This window comes from Lissotriton helveticus, chromosome 6, assembly GCF_964261635.1.
Source record: "Lissotriton helveticus chromosome 6, aLisHel1.1, whole genome shotgun sequence".
Taxonomy (NCBI): domain Eukaryota; kingdom Metazoa; phylum Chordata; class Amphibia; order Caudata; family Salamandridae; genus Lissotriton; species Lissotriton helveticus.
The window spans coordinates 19,430,717-19,451,270 of record NC_136067.1 but is presented as its reverse complement, the minus strand read 5'-3'; the positions used below and the strand labels follow the sequence as shown (position 1 = coordinate 19,451,270).

Genomic DNA, 20,554 nt, shown 5'->3' with positions numbered 1-20,554 from the left:
GACTAAGGAATGGACACCCCTTGCCTTAGACAAGGCTGCCTCTAATCCATACGTCTCTCTAATGATGGACCACCAATCCCCAGCTGAGGTTGATATCTTAGAGACCCACACCCGGTCGACGGACAATCTGGCAGCAGCCATCAGGATTGAAAAAAGATGTGCGATTGCTGGATTATCCGCCTTATAACCCAGTATAGTTTCAAGATTAGTGAGTGAGCAATCCAAGCCTAATTTAAGCTGGAGTAACTGTTTGATTTTCCGCGAATAATCCCATAGCTCTGGGCATTCAATAAACAAATGTATCAGATTAGCAGCGCATAATCCACATTTAGGGCAATTTATCTTATCCCCGTCATGTTTTCCTGAGCCCATTTAGCTATTTTGGCTGGGGTATAATACAACATACAAGTAATGCGTAATTACTGAAGTTGCAATCGAACAGAGTGAACCGAGTCCTTGCCATGGCCCAGGGCCTGTTTGACTCCAACGCTCTGATAATTTCTCACTGTCATCTGATCTAAAACGATGTAGATGTTCATACATTGAGCCTATCAAGGACTTGGTTTTACCTCCGTACAAACAGTCCCAGATGCTTCAGTGCCTTTTTGCTTTTACCTCCAGATTTTGGGCCGGATAGTCTGTAAATACTACAAAAAGAAATGAGAAGGAAGTTTATAAAGTAATCGTACATTTTCAAATGATTTGATTCCATTCTCAGATCACTTAGACAAGTAATTCCATATTTGGTCCAAAGTTTGCCTGCTTGAAAGATATCACAGATTAAAAACATGATGATGATGCTATCAGAAATGTTACTTGTGAACATTTAGAATGTGTCACATAGGGGTTTCATCATACTGCAGGTCCTTGTCTCAACCCAAATAAGGATGTCATCAGAATGACTCTATTCTAATGCTGCACCCACATCTTGGCCACTCAAAGTAAAATAGGTTGAGAAATCACTGGACTAGTCAGCACACAGAAAGCTACTGAAACAGGGAAATATGCAGGGACTATAGTCTTGGTATGAAAGATGTTTGGAAGACTGAGATTACTGCTCACCTCACACATCATGGTTACAGGATATGTCACTGATTAACACACTGCCATGAGTTGAATTCCCTACAGTGGATGTTCATCTTTGTAAAGCTAATCCCTGGCAGGGGTCTACCATGTCACGATGACACTCAGACTTGGCTACAACACTTACAAGTCAGTGAAGACTTAGTTTACATCAGCATGTGTACATATGTGTGTCTGAACTCATCTGCACTTAGTAACAGTTCAGGTATATACGATTTCTAAAATGAGACATATGATCAGTAGCTCTTCGCAGTGCTATTCTACATGTCCATCCCAGATGTTTGCACTTTGAAAGAATTGCACAATGTCTTTAAATGTCAGCATGACCTATGTCCAAAAGTGAATTCATTCCTATTGATTTTCATATGAGCATGTTAACATCCCGCTCACAAATCTTGTGGCTCATGACAACCTGCTAATCTATTTAATGAGGACTCAGATACAAACTGTGATAGGACACATATGCCATGGAGCACATGAAGTCCATCACATCACCATTTCATTGCACACCCAATACAACATTAGCCCATCAATGATTGTTCACTTATTATCAAAGCGTGTTACAAACAAATAAATGCTTCAAAATAAATAAGTGCTTTATCCAGCATTCTCTTGAAAAATTTCAAAATAGAACGATAAGGGCAAAGGGCAGCCCAATATTTTAGAGTTCTTGAGGGGATGCAAATAAGGATCACCGCTTGCTTGCCTGCAGTCAAACAAAATCAGTGACTCCTCACCTTGGAGGGGCATCTATATGACCTTGCCAAGAACCGCAGGGACAGTACTAGGGTGTCCCAGGGTGGGTTGTGGGAGGGATGGTGCCTACTCTAGTGTTGGAATCCACTACAGTGGACAGGTCAGATTGAGGGGGTTGGTGGGTGTACTGTAGTGGACAGGTCTGATTGAGGGGGTGGTGGGTGTACTGTAGTGGACAGGTCTGATTGAGGGGGTGGTGGGTGTGCTGCAGTGGACAGGTCATATTGAGGAGGTGGTGGGTATACTGCAATGGGCTGGTCGGATTGCGGAGGTGGTGGGTATACTGCAATGGGCTGGTCGGATTGCGGAGGTGGTGGGTATACTGCAATGGGCTGGTCGGATTGCGGGGGTGGTGGGTGTACTACAGTGGACTGGTTGGATTGAGGGGGCGTGTACTCCACTGCAGCGTCAAGTACAGAGAGAACGTGTGGTCTTGTGGGAGGGGAAGTGGTAGGGTGGGAATGCCTGATCATCTTGGGGATGGTGTAATGGTATGTGGGGAATAATGGAAAATGTCTGTCTGAACCTTGGAAGGTGTTGCTTGGACCGTATGGAAGTTGATTTTGTGGTGGAAGTTTTGGATGCACAACCACTGACTCATTGTCAGGGAAATTGCTCTCCCTCCCTCGCAGCTCCACCATTAAGTGAGGCCTTCCCCCGAACCCTTGCACTCTTGAGTGTTGGTGTTCGAGGCCCTCCTCCACCCGCAGGTTTCACCTGCGCCTCATCCCTGGTGGTCCAGTGGACCTCTCTCTCCATCCTCTTGCTCCGCTTTTTCTCTCCTTTTTTACTCATTTTTTACCTGACTTATATATCCCCCTTCACTCTTCTTTTAGGTCTTAACCTCAATTTTTTGTTGTTTTCCCCTAATTTCAAGCTCTACTTTCAGTCTCCTGTTTCGTTCCTCCATTTTTCACTTGTTTTTTTACCCTCATCTCAATCTTCCCCTTTCACTCTCCTCTGTCCTCTGTATCTTTCCTCAACTCTTTCTTGCACTTTTACTGCCTTGTTTGCACTTTCCATCTCTTTTTGCCTTTTTCCTTTCGCGTTTTTAGCTTGTTTTTCCCCGTTGCTGCTGCGTCGAAGGCCCATGCCACCAGTACGACCAGTGTGACCGGCGCAATCCAGCTCCTCTCCCCGCTTCCGCCTCCCAGCTGTCCAGCCCTTCCCGACCCCTCCTTAATGCCGGGCTCTGCGAGGAAAGGTGAACAAGATCACTAACTCATTGTCAGTGAAATTGCTCTCCCTTCCTCGAAGCTCCACCATTAGGTGAGGCCTTCCCCTGAGCCCCTGCACTCTCAAGTGTTGGTGTTCGAGGCCCTCCTCCACCCACAGGTTTCACCAGCACCTCATCCCTGGTGGTCCAGAGGACCTCTGACTCCATTCTCTTGCTCTGATTTTTCTCTCCTTTTTTACTCGTTTTTTCCCTCACTTCCATCTTCCCTTCACTCTCCTTCTGTGTCTTACCCTCCATTTTCTGTCGTTTTCCCCTCATTTCAAGCTCCACCTTCACTCTCCTGTTTCTTTCGTCTGTTTTTCACTTGTTTTTTACCCTCATCTCAATCTCCCCCTTTCACTCTCCTGTGTCATCTGAATGTTTCCCCCACTCTTTCTTGCACTTTTGCTGCCTTATTTGCCCTCTTATCTCTCTTTTTGATTTGTTCCTTTTGCCTTTTTTAGCCTGTTTTTCCCCGCAGCTTCTTCTCCCGTGGCCCCTCCCCCGAGCTCGACCTGTGCGACCGGCCCATCCTACCTCCCCTCTCCGCTCCCGCCTCCCAGCTGTCCAGCCATCTCCAACCCCTACTGAATCACGGGCACTGCGGGTACAGGCGAGCAAGACCATTGACTCATTGTCAGTGAAATTGCTCTCGCTCCCTCACAGCTCCACCATTAAATGAGGCCTTCTCCCGGGCCCCTGCACTCTCGAGTGTTGGTTTTCGAGGCCCGCCTCCACCCGCAGGTTTCACCTGCGCCTCATCCCTGGGGGTCCAGTGGATCTGTCTCCATTCTCTTGCTCTGCTTTTTCTCTCCTTTTTTACTCGTTTTTTCCCTCACATCTATCTCCCTCCTTCACTCTCCTTCTGGGTCTTAACCTGCATTTACTTTCATGTTCCCCTCATTTCAAGATCCCCTTTCAATCTCCTGTTTCTTTCATCCATTTTATACTCATTTTTTACCCTCATCCCAATCTCCCCATATCACTCTCCTGTGTCCTCTGTGTCTTTCCTCCACTCTTTCTTGCACATTTGCTGCCTTATTTGCACTTTTCTCTCTCTTTTTGCTTTTTTCCTTATGCCTTTTTTAGATCATTTTTCGCCCCCGCCTCTGCCCCCGCGGCCCCTCTTCCCCAGCACGATCAGTGCGACTGGCCCAATCAAGCTCCCCTCCCGCTCCCGCCTCCCAGCTGTCCAGCCCTCCCCGACCCCTACTTAATGGCCGCCCCTGCAGGCACAGGCAAGCAAGACCACTGACTCATTGTCAGTGAAATTGCTCTCCCTCCCTCGCAGCTCCACCATGAAGTGAGGCCTTCCCCCGAGCACCTGCCCTCTCGAGTGTTGGTGTTCGAGGCCCTCCTCTACCCGCAGGTTTCACCTGCACCTCATCCTTGGTGGTCCAGTGGACATCTGTCTCCATTTTCTTGCTCTGATTTTTCTCTCCTTTTTTACTTGTTCTTCCCTCACTTCTATCCCCACCCTTCAATCTCCTTCTGTTGTTTTCCCCTCATTTCAAGCTCCACCTTCAGTCTCCTGTTTCTTTCCTCTGTTTTTCACTTGTTTTTTACAATCATCTCAATCTCCCACTTTCACTCTTCTGTATCCTCTGTGTCTTTCCTCCACTCTTTCTTGCACTTTTGCTGCCCTATTTGCCCCTTTCTCTCTCTTTTTGCCTTTTTCCTTTTTTAGCCCATTTTCCCCTGCCGCTGCTGCCCCTGTGACCTCGCCCCCCCAACACGACAAGTCCAACCGGCCTAGTCCAGCTCCCCTCCCTTGTCCCGCTTCCCAGCTGTCCTGCCTTTCCCGACCCCTACTTAATGGCGGCCACTGTGGGGACATGCGGGCAAGACCACTGACTCATTGTCAGTGAAATTGCTCTCACTCTCAGCTCCACCATTAAGCGAGGCCTTCCACCGAGCCCCTGCACTCTCAAATGTTGGTGTTTGATGCCCTCCTCCACCCGCAGGTTTCATCTGCGCCTCATCCCTGGTGGTCCAGTGGACCTCTGTCTCTATTCTCTTGTTCCACTTTTTCTCTCCTTTTTTACTCATTTTTTCCCCCACGTCTATCTCCCCCCTTCACTCTCCTTCTGGGTCTTAACCTCCATTTTCTGTTGTTTTCCCCTCATTTCAAGCTCCTGCTTCACTCTCCTGTTTCTTTCCTCTGTTTTTCACTTGTTTTTTACCCTCATCTCAATCTCCCCCTTTCACTCTCCTGTGTCATCTGAGTCTTTCCTTCATTCTTTCTTGCACTTTTGCTACCTTATTTGCACTTTTCTCTCTCGTTTTGCCTTTTTTAGCCAGTTTTTCCCCGCTGCTGTGGCCCCTCCCCCCAACACGACCAGTGCCACTGGCCCAATCCAGCTCCCCTCCCCGCTCCTCCCTCCAAGCTGTCCAGCGCTCCCCAACCCCCACTCAATGGCAGCAACTGCAGGGACAGGCAAGCAAGACCACTGACTCATTGTCAGTGAAATTGCTCTCCCTCCCTCGTAGCTCCACCATTCAGTGAGGCCTTCCCCTGAGCACCTGCACTCTCGAGTGTTGGTGTTCGACACCTTCCTCCACCCGCAGGTTTCACCTGCGCATCATGCCTAGTGGTCCAGTAGACCTCTTTCTCCATTCTCTTGCTAAGATTTTTCTCTCCTTTTTTTACTCGTTTTCTCCCTCACTCCTATCTCCCCCCTTCACTCTCCTTCTGGGTCTTAGCCTCCATTTTCTGTCGTTTTCCCCACATTTCAAGCTCCCCTTTCACTCTCCTTTTAGGTCTTAACCTCAATTTTTTGTTGTTTTCCCCTAATTTCAAGCGCTACTTTCACTCTCCTGTTTCTTTCCTCCGTTTTTCACTCATTTTTTACCCTCATCTCAATCTCTCCCTTTCACTCTCCTGTGTCCTCTGTGTCTTTCCTCCACTCTTTGTTGCACTTTTGCTGCCTTATTTGCACTTTTTTCTCTGTTTTTGCCTTTTACCTTTTTCCTTTTTTAGCCCGTTTTTCTTCGCCGCTGCTGCCCTGCGGGCCGTCCCCCCAGTATGACCAGTGAGACAAGCCCAATCCAGCTCCCCTCCTCGCTCCCGCCTCCCAAATGTCCAGCACTCCCCGACCCCCACTTAATGGCAGCCACTGCGGCGACAAGGGAGCAAGACCACTACCTTATTGTCAGTGAAATTGCTCTCCCTCCCTAGCAGCTCCACTATTAAGTGAGGCTTTCCCCCGTGCCCCAGCACTCTTGAGTGTTGGTGTTCGAGGCCCTCCTCCACCCGCCAGTTTCATCTGCGCCTCATCACTGGTTGTCCTGTGGACCTCTGTCTCCATTCTCTTGCTCCGCTTTTTCTATCCTTTTTTACTTGTTTTTTCCCTCACTTCTATCTACCCCTTCACTATCCTTCTGGGTCTTAACCTCCAATGTCTATTGTTTTCCCCTAATTTCAAGCTTCCCCTTCACTCTCCTGTTTCTTTCCTCCATTTTTGCTCATTTTGTATCCTCATCTCAATCTCCCCCTTTCACTCTCCTGTGTCCTCTGTATCTTTCCTCCACTCTTTCTTGCACTTTTGCTGCCTTATTTGCACTTTTCGCTCGCTTTTTGCTTTTTGCCTTTTGCCTTTTTTAGCCCGTTTTTCCCCGCCGCTGCTGCCCCCGCAGCCCATCCCCTAGCACGACCAGTGCGACCGGCCCAATCCAGCTCCCCTCTCCGCTCCCGTCTCCCAACTGTTCAGGTCTCCCCGACCCCTACTTAAAGAGGCCAAAGGCAAGCCCGTCTGCGCCCGTCCGCAACCCGACTGCGTCCAGCGCCAGGAACCCTGGATCTCTGCACTGCCAACACTATGACCCAGCGGCACTCCGCGCTCTCAACCCAGGCCACAACTACGAATGCAAGCTAGCATCACCAGCCGACACCCAGGGACCCTTCAGCTGTCACCGCTGCTGGCACACCTGCAGCAGCACCAAGACCACTGACCCAGCGCAATCTGCCTGCAAGAACAGAACCAAACTGAAGACCCTGCAATGCATCCTCCTGAACATCCGATCCCTCAACAAACATGCCTCCGAAATCTGTGACCTCCTCAACAGCTCTACTCCGGACGTAGCATTCTTTACCGAAACCTGGACCAACACCACCTCTGGACCAGACATCGCCATCGCCATTCCCCAAGGATACAATATCTCTATGAAAGACTGCCCCACCCTCCCTGAAGGAGGAATCGCAATCGTCCACAAATCCACCCTCGCCTAAGCACTCTCCCCGACGAGCCCACAGACCTGATGTAACACCTTCACTTCAAGATAGTGGCCAGCCCTACCTCCACCCTCCGTGGAACCCTTATTTACCGACCCCCTGGACCCCATTGACTTTTCGCCAACTCCATCATGGACATCATCTCCCCGCATCCATTGTATCCACCAACTACACCCTACTGAGAGACCTCAACTTCCACCTCGACAACCAACTGGACACCAGAACCACATCCCTCCTGAACAACCTCCACAACATTAGACTACACCAGTTTGTGACCGAACTCACGCACTCAGCAAGACACACCCTCGACCCCCTCTTCACAACAGGAAACTCCATCACCTTCAGCCACATCACCGAACTCCCATGGACTGACCATCGATGCGTCCACTTCACCTTCAGAACACCCACCGTCCACAGACACCAGCACCTTCTCTTACGAAGAAACTGAACCAGAATCACCGACGACCAGCTAACCTCGTCACTCTGCAACTCCACCCCAACCATTGCGGAAAACGATGACACCAACACCGCAGCCCAAACCCTGCACAGTTGGATCTCCGACAGCGCCAATACCATAGCCCCCCTCACCACACCAGGAAAGCTAAATGGTTCACCACCGAACTTCGAGAGTCCAGACGCACTTGTCGCTGCATCAAAAAGGCCTGGAGGAACACCACATCCACAGAAGCCCACAACAACTTCAGAGCCGCCTCAAATGCCCACCACCAACTCATCAGAAAAACGAGGAAAGAAGCGATTGAAGACAGAATCTCCACTTATGCACACAACAGCAAAGAACTATTCAACATCATCAAGGAGTTCACCCAACCCACCAGCGAGCCCGCCGACATCCCTCCCTCTCAAGACCTCTGTGATAAACTCAGCACCTTTTTCCACCACAAAATCAAAAGCATCTACGACAACTTTGACGAAAACAACCAACACACTGAACCCTCATCAACCACCCCGACACCCTGAAGCCAGCGATTAACAACTGGACAGCCCTCACCACCGAAGACACACTAAAGACGATGAAGTCAATCCACTCCGGGGGCCCCCATGGACCCCTGCCGCACCACATTTTCAACAGAGCCACAAACACCATGGCACCCATGCTTTGCCCCACCATCAACCACTCCCTGGCAACCGCCTCCCTCCCTGACGACTGGAAACATGCTGTGATCAATCCCCTCCTGAAGAAACCCTTGGCAGACCCCACCAACCTCAAAAACTACAGACCCATCTCCTTGCTTCAGAAAAAACCACAGTACGGAAACCGCCCTCCTTGCCGCAACAGATGACATCCGTACCTTACGGGACAAAGGAGAAACAGCAGCCCTCATCCTCCTCAACATCTCAGCGGGGTTCGACACCACACCCTAATACGCGGACTCCACGAAGCAGGGATCCAAGACAAGGGCCTCGACTGGATCTGCTTCTTCCTCTCTAGCAGAACAGAGAGGGTCAGACTCCTCCCCTTTCCTCTCAGACCCTACTCCTACCACCTGCGGATTCCCCCAAGGGTCTCCCTCAGCCCTACGCTCTTCAACGTCTACATGGCTCTGCTCGCCCCCATCGTCAGAACCTAAGGACTCAACATTGTGTCATACGCAGACGACACCCAACTCATCCTCTCCCTATCCAACAAACCCAACACTGCCAGACACAACTTTAGAGAAGGCATAGAAGCCATCGCCAATTGGATGAAAAACAGCTGCCTACAACTAAACACAAACAAAACATGAGTACTTATAAAGGGCCCAAACCCAGGCACCTGGAACGACACCTGCTGGCCCCCTGCCCTCGTAAGCCCGCCCACCCCCACGTACTACACACGCTACCTGGGAATCATCCTGGACTCAGAGCTCAAAATGGACTCCGATCAACTCGGTCTCGTCCTCCTGATTTCACACCATCCGCCTCCTACGTAAGACCTTCAAATGGAACCCCCACGAACACAGAAAGACCGTCACTCAAGGCCTGGTCACCAGCAGGCTCAACTACTGTAACGCGCTCTATGCCGGAATAAACAAAAACCTCACGCGCAAGCTACAGAATATCCAAAACGCCGCCGCAAGACTGGTCCTCAACCTGTCAAGCCACTGACACATCTCGCAGCACTTGCGCACACTCCACTGGCTCCACACGGAAGCTAGAGTCACATTCAAGATGCTAACCCACACTTACAAGGCCCTCCACAACACGGGACCAGCATACCTTAACAGCCGACTCAAATTCCATGCACCCCAAAGGACGCTATGATCAGCCCAGCTCTCCTATGCCATGGTCCCCTGCACCAGAAAGACCAGATCAGGAAGCCGCTCCTTCTCCTTTCGCGAGGCCAGTGCCTGGAACGACCTTCCGTTCCACCTCAGACAGATAACATCGTTCCCATCTTTGCAAGAAACCTCAAAACCTGGCTCTTCGACAGACCCACTTCTTGATGGACTGGAACCTGCGAACCCCCCCCACACCCTCAGCGCCTTGAGAACCTTACGGGTGAGTAGTCATGCTTAACAAACACCTGATTTGATTTTATTTGTTTTGATTTGATGGTGTTGAGGAATTAGATTTGTTGTTGCTGAGAGAAGTACAGAGGGGGGCTCACTGTGGCTACTCTCAGGGAAGGGGGTTCCTGCAGGGATAGATCTGCTTTCTATCCTGGGGGGTTCCTCTTCCCCTTAGGAGTGTGGTTAGATGAATCTTTGGGGAAGAGGCCAAGATTTTAGAGGAAGAGTACCTGTGAAGAAGTTATTGCCTTAGAGTGAAGGGTAGGTGTTTTTGGAGGTAGAGGTAGCTGCGAAATGTGGAGTGCCTGTAGATGGGTATGTCAGTTTTGCTATCCTCTCTTGTGTTTGTTTGATGTCAGTCCCCTGAGTGTGTGTGATGTTTTTTTTTTTTACTTTGTTTTGGGTGGTAGTGTGCTGCTTGTGTCTGTTGCTGTTTATTGTGGGTGCATGTGCCTGTTCGAGTGTTCTGGGGTCAGGTAGGGTAGTGGTGACTGTGTTTGGGGCTGTGGAGGGAGGGGTGAGGGACTGCTGAAGGGACACTCCTGCCGTCAGTGAAAAGGCCATGGTCTGATTGGATCGCTGAAGGGCAGACATGTTTGATGAGATGCCCTCCATATGTGACACCAATTGTATCAAAAGACTGGTGTGTGCATGGAGGACACTCAGCATGGATGTCTGCCCCACATGAAACTGTTTCAGTAAATCCATGTCTTCCACACTTAGGACAACAGGGGGGACAGATATGAGGGAAACCACCACGGCAAGGGAGTCATCACTGGAGTTTTTGTTGTTTTCTGCAGATGTTGATGATATCCCCCTGTGTGACTCCCCTCACTCTCTGTGCACTGGATCCCTCCTCCGCAGAGGACCCAGTCTGGCTCTCTGGTTCCCCTTGTTCCGTGGAACTGTCTCCTCCTTCTGTAGCTGTTGATGATGCTATTAACAAGGATGAGAAAGAGATTCACATAAATCTTTCTTTATAGACTTGACACATGAGTTACAACACAACACATCACAGAGCAAACATTAGCATCATTTAAACGTAGGTTTTTGTTATCTTCACACATATGTGGGATTGGCGATTTTCTGTCTTCCTGTAAACTATGCTTCCCAAACGCCTGATGGCATGTGAAACATCTGTTAGATATATTTGGATAACCAATAAATACATTTCCACTAACAAACTATTTGGCGTCTTGTCAGATCAGTATTGCTCCTGAGGGTCATGTGTCCGTACAAACCTGTATCATCTCCTGCAAGGCATTCCGGAAGTGACACAGTATTTGGGAGGGACAAGTCAATTGAGTTTACATGATGAGCATATTTCCAGCCACAGTCATCAAGATGGACACCTATGTATTGAATGTCAGTGCTCTAAAACTCTGTATGCAGAACAACAGGCAATTTGAAATACTGCATCCTCACAAATGAGCTTAGTAAAAATTTAAGAGTTAAAGTTCATGCACAGCCAATTCTGTAGCGTTAGTGAGTTTAATTACCTTAAATCAATGTGTAAGGTGCACCTGGGGCATCACTCTCCGAACAAGAGTGTAAAGGAAAACCAATGCGTCACACCACCTAACTAGGGGTAGTCCCCCTAGGCACCAATCTGATCCCTAAAATGGACTTGAAATTTCTTTTTGATCCATTCAAAATAACAACAGTAATATAAATTCATCATTTAATGATCAGATGTATTGATTGGTATGTTTCATACATTTTAATTGATTCATGAAGCAAAGTCCTGGTTACCAACCAGCATACAATATCCAGAATGCATTGCAACTGTGTACTTAATCAATCACATGGATTCATTATTCTTTGGAGTGTCTGCTTTCCCAATATATTTTGGGCATTCCGCCCTTCATCAGGGGTAAGATCTATGAGTGTAAAAAAATATAATGACTATGAGGAAACCAACGTAGATCTAGAAAGTCATGTGTATCACTGATGATTATTAGTACGTTGTGTTCAAAATATAAGGCCGACCACCAAGGTGATTAAACCAGTAAAAGTAAAAATCCAAGTTCAAACAAGTCCTTCAACAGGTATAAAAAAAAAGATATCTAGTGATATTCTCATGAAAACTGGCTAAGAAAAGATGCGCGAGCACAAATGAAATAAAAGTGTTGAGCTAGTGGAAGATAATGTGCATAAACTGAAGTATAAAGTAATATCATCAAGAGTAGAGAAATTAGAGAGTAGGAAAAAGTCTGGTAATATTCTCATGGAAACTGAATGAGACAAGGTGCGCAAGCGAAGTTTAGATAAAAGTGCCGTGCTAGTGGAAGATAACATGCATAGACCGAAATATCAAGTAATGGCTTCAAGAATAGAGAAGTTAGAGAGTAGAAAAAGATCCCAGTAAACTGGTGAAGATTATAATTGGAAGATGAATAACATGAACTTACTCTAAAGTGATCTGTGAATGTGGACATTACAAATGAGGAACACTGGAGATTAAAGCGGTTTGATTGGGAACTAGCACAGTTCCGTTGAGCTAATGGTAATATCGTGCATGAACGGAAAGCATGACACTTAAAGAAAAAGTCAAACAAGCTTACAGCGGACTAATGATTGATGCATTTGTGAAACGAGCAGCACATACTTAATTAAAAAGGTCAAGCGCGTGTTTCAAATCTCCGCGTGTGTTAATGACACAATTCCTGGCATGCTGGTAAAAGCGCGATTAGCTATTGTGTGAAAGAAGAACTAATATTGTGTTGTGCTTGATGGTAGTGAAACAGGGGCGACCATATTAGTAGAGTGGTAGACAGGGAAATAAACTAAAGGTTTAAAACCTTAGATGATCAAATAGAAATTTTAAAACGTTACTCTAAATACAGATATATGAATTATATTCTGTGATAAATATATAAGGAAAATCAATCCACAAAAAACTTGATATATTGAAGAATCATAAGAAACAAATTCAATTTATACTACATAAACAACATCTAGACCACCCTTACTGGGAGAGTAAGTCATTGTTCATAACTCAGGAAAAAAATTAGAATGGTAATTATGAACTATACGAACATTTGAGGGACATTTAAACCAAATGTTTAAATGTTATGAAAAAAACATAAAGTCACAAGTTACAAAGAAATTCCATACGATCATTCATCCCATATGGTTTGAGTGAATTCAGATTAATATCCAAATGTTTCCGCATTGTAACAGATAGTTGTGATTGTCTCTTCCTTCTGTTCTTTGAACTACTTCCAGTATTTGGAATTTTAATTGGCTGATGTTATGCTGCTCTACCAAAAAGTGACTAGTGACCGTGGATTTCAACTGTCTTGTCCTTATATTCCTTTTATTCATTTAGTCTTACTTACATTTTTCTCTCTATCTTCCCAACGTATACTTTTCCACAGGGAAATTTCAGCATGTAAACCACATTGGCGATATCACAGGTGGCTGTTACTTTAAGTTTGATTTTTTGGCCTTTCATTGGGTGTGTAATGTTGGATCCAAGAATAATGTTGTGACAATTATTGCAGTTCCACCATGGTATTGACCCTTGTATTCTTGTTGACCATTCCACATTGGTGGGTTCTTCAGTATTTCTTTGAGGTTTTTGCCTCTCCTGTAGGCGAAGATATGTGGTGATTCAAACAATTGTTTGAAATCCTGTTCTAGTTTTAGGATTGTCCAATGGCGTTTAAATTTACTTTTGTAAGAACTGCTCATTGATGAGAATTTAGAAACTACAACCATCCGGTTTTGGTAGAAGTGGGTTTTGTCTGTAATAAGTCCTCCCGTGTTTTTTGTTGACAAAGTGTTTTGGCTGAGTTCAGTGTATGTTCTGGATATTCTCGATCTCTGAATCTCTGTACCATGTTGTCCATTCTTATCACGGATGTGTCTGTTTGATACAATTCGTTTTACCCTGAGTAATTGCGAACATGGAAGATGACGTTTCAAGGACTCCTGATGGAAACTTGTGAAGTGCAGTGTATTGTTTCTGTCTGTAGTTTTTCTATATATATCTTTTTCCAACGCAGTTATAGTTCTTGTGATTATAACATCCTGAAAGGTAATGCATTTCTCTTGGATTTGGTGGGTAATTTGAATTCTTTCAACAACTTGGTTGTATGCAATTAATTAATTGCAAAGGTCTCTGTTAGTGCCATTCCACAGGATGAATATATCATCTATTTATCCCAAAATGAGCTTTAGGTGAGTTTTCCATGAGGGCTTGGATAGAATGTGTTCCTCTTCGAATCTGCTCATGAAAAAGTTTGCATATGTTGGAGCTGCACAATCTCCCATAGAAGTCCCCGTTAATTGGGAAAGCTATTGGTCTTTCCATCTGAAGTAACTTTAGGATAATGTGAATTCTATAAGTTCCATTAAGACAATGTTAAGATCCAGATCCAGATTTGTTTGTAACAGAGTATGTTCAATTGCTTCCATTCCCAAGTTGTGCGGAATCGAGGTGCATAACAATTTGAAGTCTATGGTATATAGCAATATTGATTCCACTCTAGAAAAGGTGACTTGATTGATTTTTGTCAAGAATTCTGTTGTATCCCTTATACAGGTACTCATTTTGGTAACACTGGGTTGTAAATAACGGTCAATGAATTTAGTGATTGGTTCCTGCAGACTGCCTTTGGTTGAAAAAATATGACGGAAAGGTGGATGAAGTCGGTCTTTGTGTGTTTTTGGAAGCATATATATAACTGGACTTTTTAGGTGTGGTGTATCAAAAACCTCTTCATTTTTTCATTAATTACTTCATTGTCAACAGCTTTATTTATGATGGTCTTTAAAATGTTCTAACTGGTGCCATGTATGTGCTTCTGGGTTTCAATCGTCGAGGTGGATCTTCTTCACTCTCTTGTCGATCTATCAACACATTCTCAAAGAAATGTCTCAATCATAAATTGCTCCTGAGTTTCAAAAGATTTATTTCAAGTTCCAGGCAATTGGTGTGATTGATGGGAACAAATGACGTTCCTTTTTGTAATATTTTCACCTGCATGTTAGAAAATGTGTAATCTGAAATGATGATAACCAGGTTGTGTTTGAGCTTGTCTTCTTATTTTTCCGCCTCTTGCCGGTGGCTGTTCGGGGTTGACGAGGTTCCTTTTCTTTTACTTTTTCTTTTGGCACAAGGCACTCCACAATACCGGGCCAGTGTACCTCAACAGCAGACTCAGCTTCTACACTCCCACCCGCTAGCTTTGCTCCGCCGATCTCGCCCTCACCACAATCTCCGCATCCGAGGAACGACCTCCGGGGGCAGATCATTCTCCCACCTCCCCGCCAAGACCTGGAACACCCTCTCGAGCCAACTAGGGCAGAGCCAAGACCTGCTGACCTTCAGAAGACTCCTCAAGACCTGGCTCTTCCTGCAGTAGCAGCATCCCCCACCCCCATTGCCTTGAGACCCTCACGGGTATTTAGTGCGCTTTACAAATGCTATGATTGATTGATTGATTACCCCGCCGGGGTAATCTCTGTCTGACTGGCCTGTCTCTAAAAAAGAGACACCAGAAGATTGTGGTGGATCCATAGGTGTCATTGTTGATATCAATGGTCTGTTGCGAGGTTGACTGAAACTGTCACTTTCAGAGGATGACGTTTCTGTGTTTCCAGTGTATGGTCTGTTTTGTCTCCTCTTGGCGTATACTTCCGCCAAACTATAGACTTCCCCTAGTTTATAATCCACAGTGTCCCATCAAAATTTTCTGACCTTTTTTTCGTTTATTTCTTGGGTATGTTTGGCCATTTGATTGTTGATGTCTTCTAGTACCTTTGTTCAATCCTCGGCTGTCAGTAGCTCCTCCGGTTCAGACTTTACATTGGAAATCTCCTTGGACAATTCCACCAGTAAGTAAGTAATTCTTTATTGCGTGAATAATAAAAATCTTTGCAATTGGTATAAAAGGTGCTTGTCTTGAGCACTTTTGCAAGATACGTAAAATAGGGATAAAAGGAATTTATTTCATTACAATTCCACCAGTATAATTGATAGTTCCTCTATTATTAGCAAAATCAAATCAAGTGAACTTGTTTTCAATATGGCATACCAACGATCTTCAAATTTCTTAGGGAACGACCTATGACCCTGCTCGCAGGCAGGTTGCTCCCCACGCTGCTGCACAGCTCTGCCTGTATTGTTTTTGCCTAATCTTGTATTTTTCCCCTGTGCCTATCTTGCTTTCTTGCCCAGACTTGTTTTTCTTCCCATGTGCCTGTACTTGCTTTCTTGCCCAGACTTGTTTTTATTCCCCTGTGCCTGTACTTGCTTTCTTGCCCAGACTTGTTTTTATTCCTCTGTGCCTGTACTTGTTTTCTTGCCTAAACTTGTTTTTCCTTCCTGTGCCCAGTTCTCCTGCGGCCCCTGCCCGTTTTTCCCACCGCTGCGTCCCTGCGGCCCCGCCCACCTGCAATCCCATTCGCCGCCCCGCTCCCGCCTCCCAGCTGCTCCTTCCTCCCACATCCCCTCATATGGAAGCCGCTATGTGGCCGCGCTCTGTGGGCCCGCCGCTGGCGCACCTAAGGCAAGCCCGTCTGTGCCCGTCTGTGCCTGGACCGCGCCCAGCGCCAAGACCCCTGGACACCACGAACGCCACAACGCCCGACACCGCTACGATGCCAGAACCCTCCATGCACTCAACACCGGACAATCACACACCTGCATCCTGGCCGCCCCGAAGCGCACCCATGGAGCTTTCACCTGCCAGAACTGCAGCTTCACAAGCATCTGCCCCACCATGCTGCCAACCAGGAAATAACTCAACCACCTCAGATGCATCCTTCTCAACACCCGCTCCACCCGAAAACATGCCGTTGAACACTGGGACCTACTCCACTCAACCTCCGCAGATGTCGCCTTCCTGACGGAGACCTGGCTGAACCCCGCTTCGGCACCCGACATAGCCATAGCCGTCCCGGAAGGCTACAAGATTACCCACAAGGACCGCACCAACAGGGCGCGAGGAGGAATCGCCATCGTCCACAGGAAAACTCTCAGAGTCTTGACCAACACCGATGACACCCTCAGCACCGCCGAACACCTGCACTTCCAGGTCCACACTGACCCCAACACCAACCTCAGAGGAACCCTCATCTACAGATCGCCCGGACCCCAACCACAGTTCAGCGACTCCATCGCCGACTTCGTCAGCACACACGCCCTCGCCTCCATGGACTACATCCTCCTCGGGGACCTGAACTTCCACCTCGAGAACAATTACGACACCAACTCCACCACCCTGATCGACAACCTAGCCAACTTCGGACTCAGACAACTCGTCACAACACCCACCCACTCCGCCGGTCACACGCTTGACACCATCTTCTCCGCAAGACCCACGTCGCCTTCAACCATACCACCGAACTCCACTGGACCGACCACAGCTGCATCCACTTCACCTTCAAGAAACCCACCACGCACCACAGCACCCAACAGATGCCTCACCGCTGCTGGAGCAAAGTCACCAAAGACCAGCTAACGACCACCCTCGCCCAGAGCCCACCCGCCGACCATACCGACCCCGACACCGCCGCCCACAACCTCAGACAGTGGATCGACGACTGCGCCAACACCCTCGCCCCGATCAAGAAACCCTCCAACAATCATACCAAGAAGAAAGCCATCTGGTTCACTGAAGACCTCCGGGCCTCCAAGCAAACCTGCCGAAAGCTGGAGAAGATTTAGCTCCATGAACGAACACCAGACAGCCACGCCACCCACAAGAATGGCACCCGCAGACACCATCACCTCATCAGATCCACCAAAAGGGCCTCCTTCAAAGACCGCCTAGACAACAACGCGCACAACAGCAGAGAGTTCTTCAACATCGTGTAGGAATTCTCCAACCCTAGCTCCAACACCAGCGACGTACCACCCTCGCAAGACCTGTGTGACTCGCTTGCCACCTTCTTCCACCGCAAGATCATAGACATCCATGACAGTTTCAACGCCACGACCGCCCCGACAACCACTGAGACCGCCGCCCCCACGACCACCATCCGCACCAACCGCCTGCTCTACTGGACCAACATCGACGACGATGACACCATAAAGACCATGAACACCATCCACTCCGGATCTCCGTCAGATCCATGCCCACACCACATCTTCAAGAAAGCCAGCACATCCATCGCACCCCATCTCCGGAAAGTCAACACCACCTCCTTCGAGACGGCAACCTTCCCGGAGAGCTGGAAGCACGCCGAGATCAACGCCTTACTCAAGAAACCCAAGGTGGACCCCAAGGACCTCAAGAACTTCCGGCCCATCTCCCTGCTCCCGTTCCCCGCAAAGGTCATCGATAAGACCGCCAATGAACAACTGACCCGCTACCTCAAGGAGAACAACATCCTGGACCCTTCCCAGTCCGGGTTCCGCAGCAACCACAGCACCGAGACTGCCCTCATTGCCGCAACCGATGACATCAAGTCCCTGCTGGACAACGGAGAAATGGCGGCCCTCATCCTCCTGGACCTGTCAGCCGCCTTCGACACGGTCTGTCACCACACACTACGAACCCGCCTCTACAACGCTGGGATCCAAGAGAAGGCCCTGGACTGAACCACCTCCTTCCTCTCCGGCAGAACACAGAGCGTCCGCCTTCCCCCCTTCCGCTCCGAAGCCACCAAGATCATCTGCGACGTACCCCAGGGCTCATCCCTCAGCCCAACCCTGTTTAACATCTACATGGCACCGCTCGCCCATGTCGCCCGTCGGCATGACCTCAACATCCTCTCCTATGCCGATGACACCCAGGTGATACTCTCCCTCACCAAGGAGCCCCACACTGCCAAAACCAACCTTCACAAAGGAATGAAGGCCATTGCTGAATGGATGAGGAACAGCCGACTGAAGCTGATGGAGGTCCTCATCCTCAATCAATCAATCAATCAATCAATGCATTTGTATAGCGCGCTACTCACCCGGAAGGGTCTCAAGGCGCTGGGGGAGAGTGGTATGTCACTGCTCGAACAGCCAGGTCTTGAGCTGCTTCCTGAAGGAGAGATGGTTTTGGGTCAGCCGAAGGTGGATGGGGAGGGAGTTTCAAGTCTTGGCTGCCAGGTAGGAGAAGGATCTTCCTCCGGTGGTGGCTCTGCGGATGCGTGATACGGCAGCGAGGGCGTGGCTGGTCGATCGTAGCTGGCGGGTGGGCATGTAGAAGGTCAGGCGGTCGTTGAGGTACTTGGGGCCCAGGTCGTGGAGAGCCTTGTGTGCGTGGGTGAGGAGCCTGAACGTGATTCTCTTGCTGACGGCGAGTGAGTGCAGGTCTCTCAGGTGGCCGGAGGTGTGGCTGTGTCAGGGGATGTCTAGGATGAGTCGTGCGGAGGCGTTCTGGATGCGTTGGAGTCTTTTTTGAAGTTTGGTTGTGGTTCCGGCATAGAGGGTGTTCCCGTAGTCCAGTCGGCTGGTGACGAGTGCCTGGGTGACGGTCTTCCTGGTTTCGGTGGGGATCCATCAAAGATCTTGCAGAGCATGCGCAGGCTGTTGAAGCACGATGAGGAGACGGCGTTGACTTGTCTGGTCATCGAGAGGGAGGAGTCCAGGATGAAGCCCAGGTTGCGTGTGTGGTCCGTTGGCTTGGGAGTGGTGCCCAGGGCAGGGGGCCACCAGGAGTCGTCCCAGGCGGAGGGCGATGATCCCAGGATGAGGACTTCCGTCTTGTCTGAGTTCAGTTTCAGGCGACTATTCTTCATCCACTCGGCGACGTCTTTTATCCCTTCGTGCAGGCTGGCTCTGGCGGTGGCGGGGTCATTGGTGAGGGAGAGGATCAGCTGGGTATCGTCGGCGTAGGAGATGATGTTGAGGTTGTGCTGGCGTGCGATGGCTGCGAGGGGGCTCATGTAGACGTTGAAGAGGGTTGGGCTGAGTGATGATCCTTGTGGTACGCCGCAGATGACTTCGGTGGCCTCGGATCTGAACGGGGGAGGCGGACTCTCTGGGTTCTTCTGGCGAGGAACGAGATGATCCACTCCAGTGCCTTCTCTTGGATTCCGATGTTGCTGAGGCGCTGCACTAGGGTGCGGTGGCAGACAGTGTTGAATGCTGCAGAGAGGTCCAGGAGGATGAGGGACGCTGTTTCCCCGTTGTCGAGCAGGGATCTGATGTCATCGGTGGCTGCGATCAGGGCGGTCTCGGTGCTGTGGTTGGCTTGAAAACTGGACTGCGAGGGGTCGAGGGATCCCTTCGTCTCGAGGAAGGCGGCGAGCTGTCTGTTGACGGTCTTCTCGATGATTTTGGCAGGAAAAGGGAGGAGCGAGATGGGCGGGAGTTCTTGAGGTCGGTGGGGTCCGCTGCTGGTTTTTTCAGGAGGGCGCTGAGCTCGGCGTGCTTCCAGCTCTCCGGGAAGGTGGCGGTGTGGAAGGAGGTGTTGATGATGTCCCGGAGATGGGGTGCGATGATTGCGTCGGCCTTGTTGAAGACGTGGTGGGGGCAGGGGTCGGTTGGGGATCCGGAGTGGATGGTGTTCATCGTGCGGGTGGTGTCTTCGGTGCTGACCGGGGTCCAGTTGCAGAGGGTGGTGGTGGCGGGCGTTGGTTCTGTGGTTGGGTGCGTGATCTGTGCGCCAAAGCTGTTGTGTATGTCGGCGATCTTGCGGTGGAAGAACGAGGCGAGTGAGTTGCAGAGGTCTTGCGAGGGAGTGATGTCGTTGTTTCCGGCGCTGGGGTTGGAGAACTCTTTGGCAATGCTGAAGAGTTCCTTGCTGTCGTGGGCATTGTTGTCCAGTGGTTCTTTGAGTGCTATCTTCTTGGTGGCGCGGATCAGCT

At 48.9% G+C, this 20,554-nt stretch overlaps 1 long non-coding RNA gene across 1 annotated transcript in view; it reads right to left on the bottom strand.

The window, feature by feature from the left end:
• Positions 1-501: 501 nt before the first annotated feature.
• The window catches only part of LOC144761196 (uncharacterized), a 54,283-nt gene continuing 34,230 nt past the window's right edge, over positions 502-20,554 (bottom strand). Inside the window, exons 2-3 of the long non-coding RNA XR_013595622.1 lie at positions 10,632-10,732; positions 502-638 (exon numbers count right to left, since the gene is read on the bottom strand). This is a non-coding gene — a long non-coding RNA (uncharacterized LOC144761196). The remainder of the gene's footprint in view (positions 639-10,631; positions 10,733-20,554) is intronic.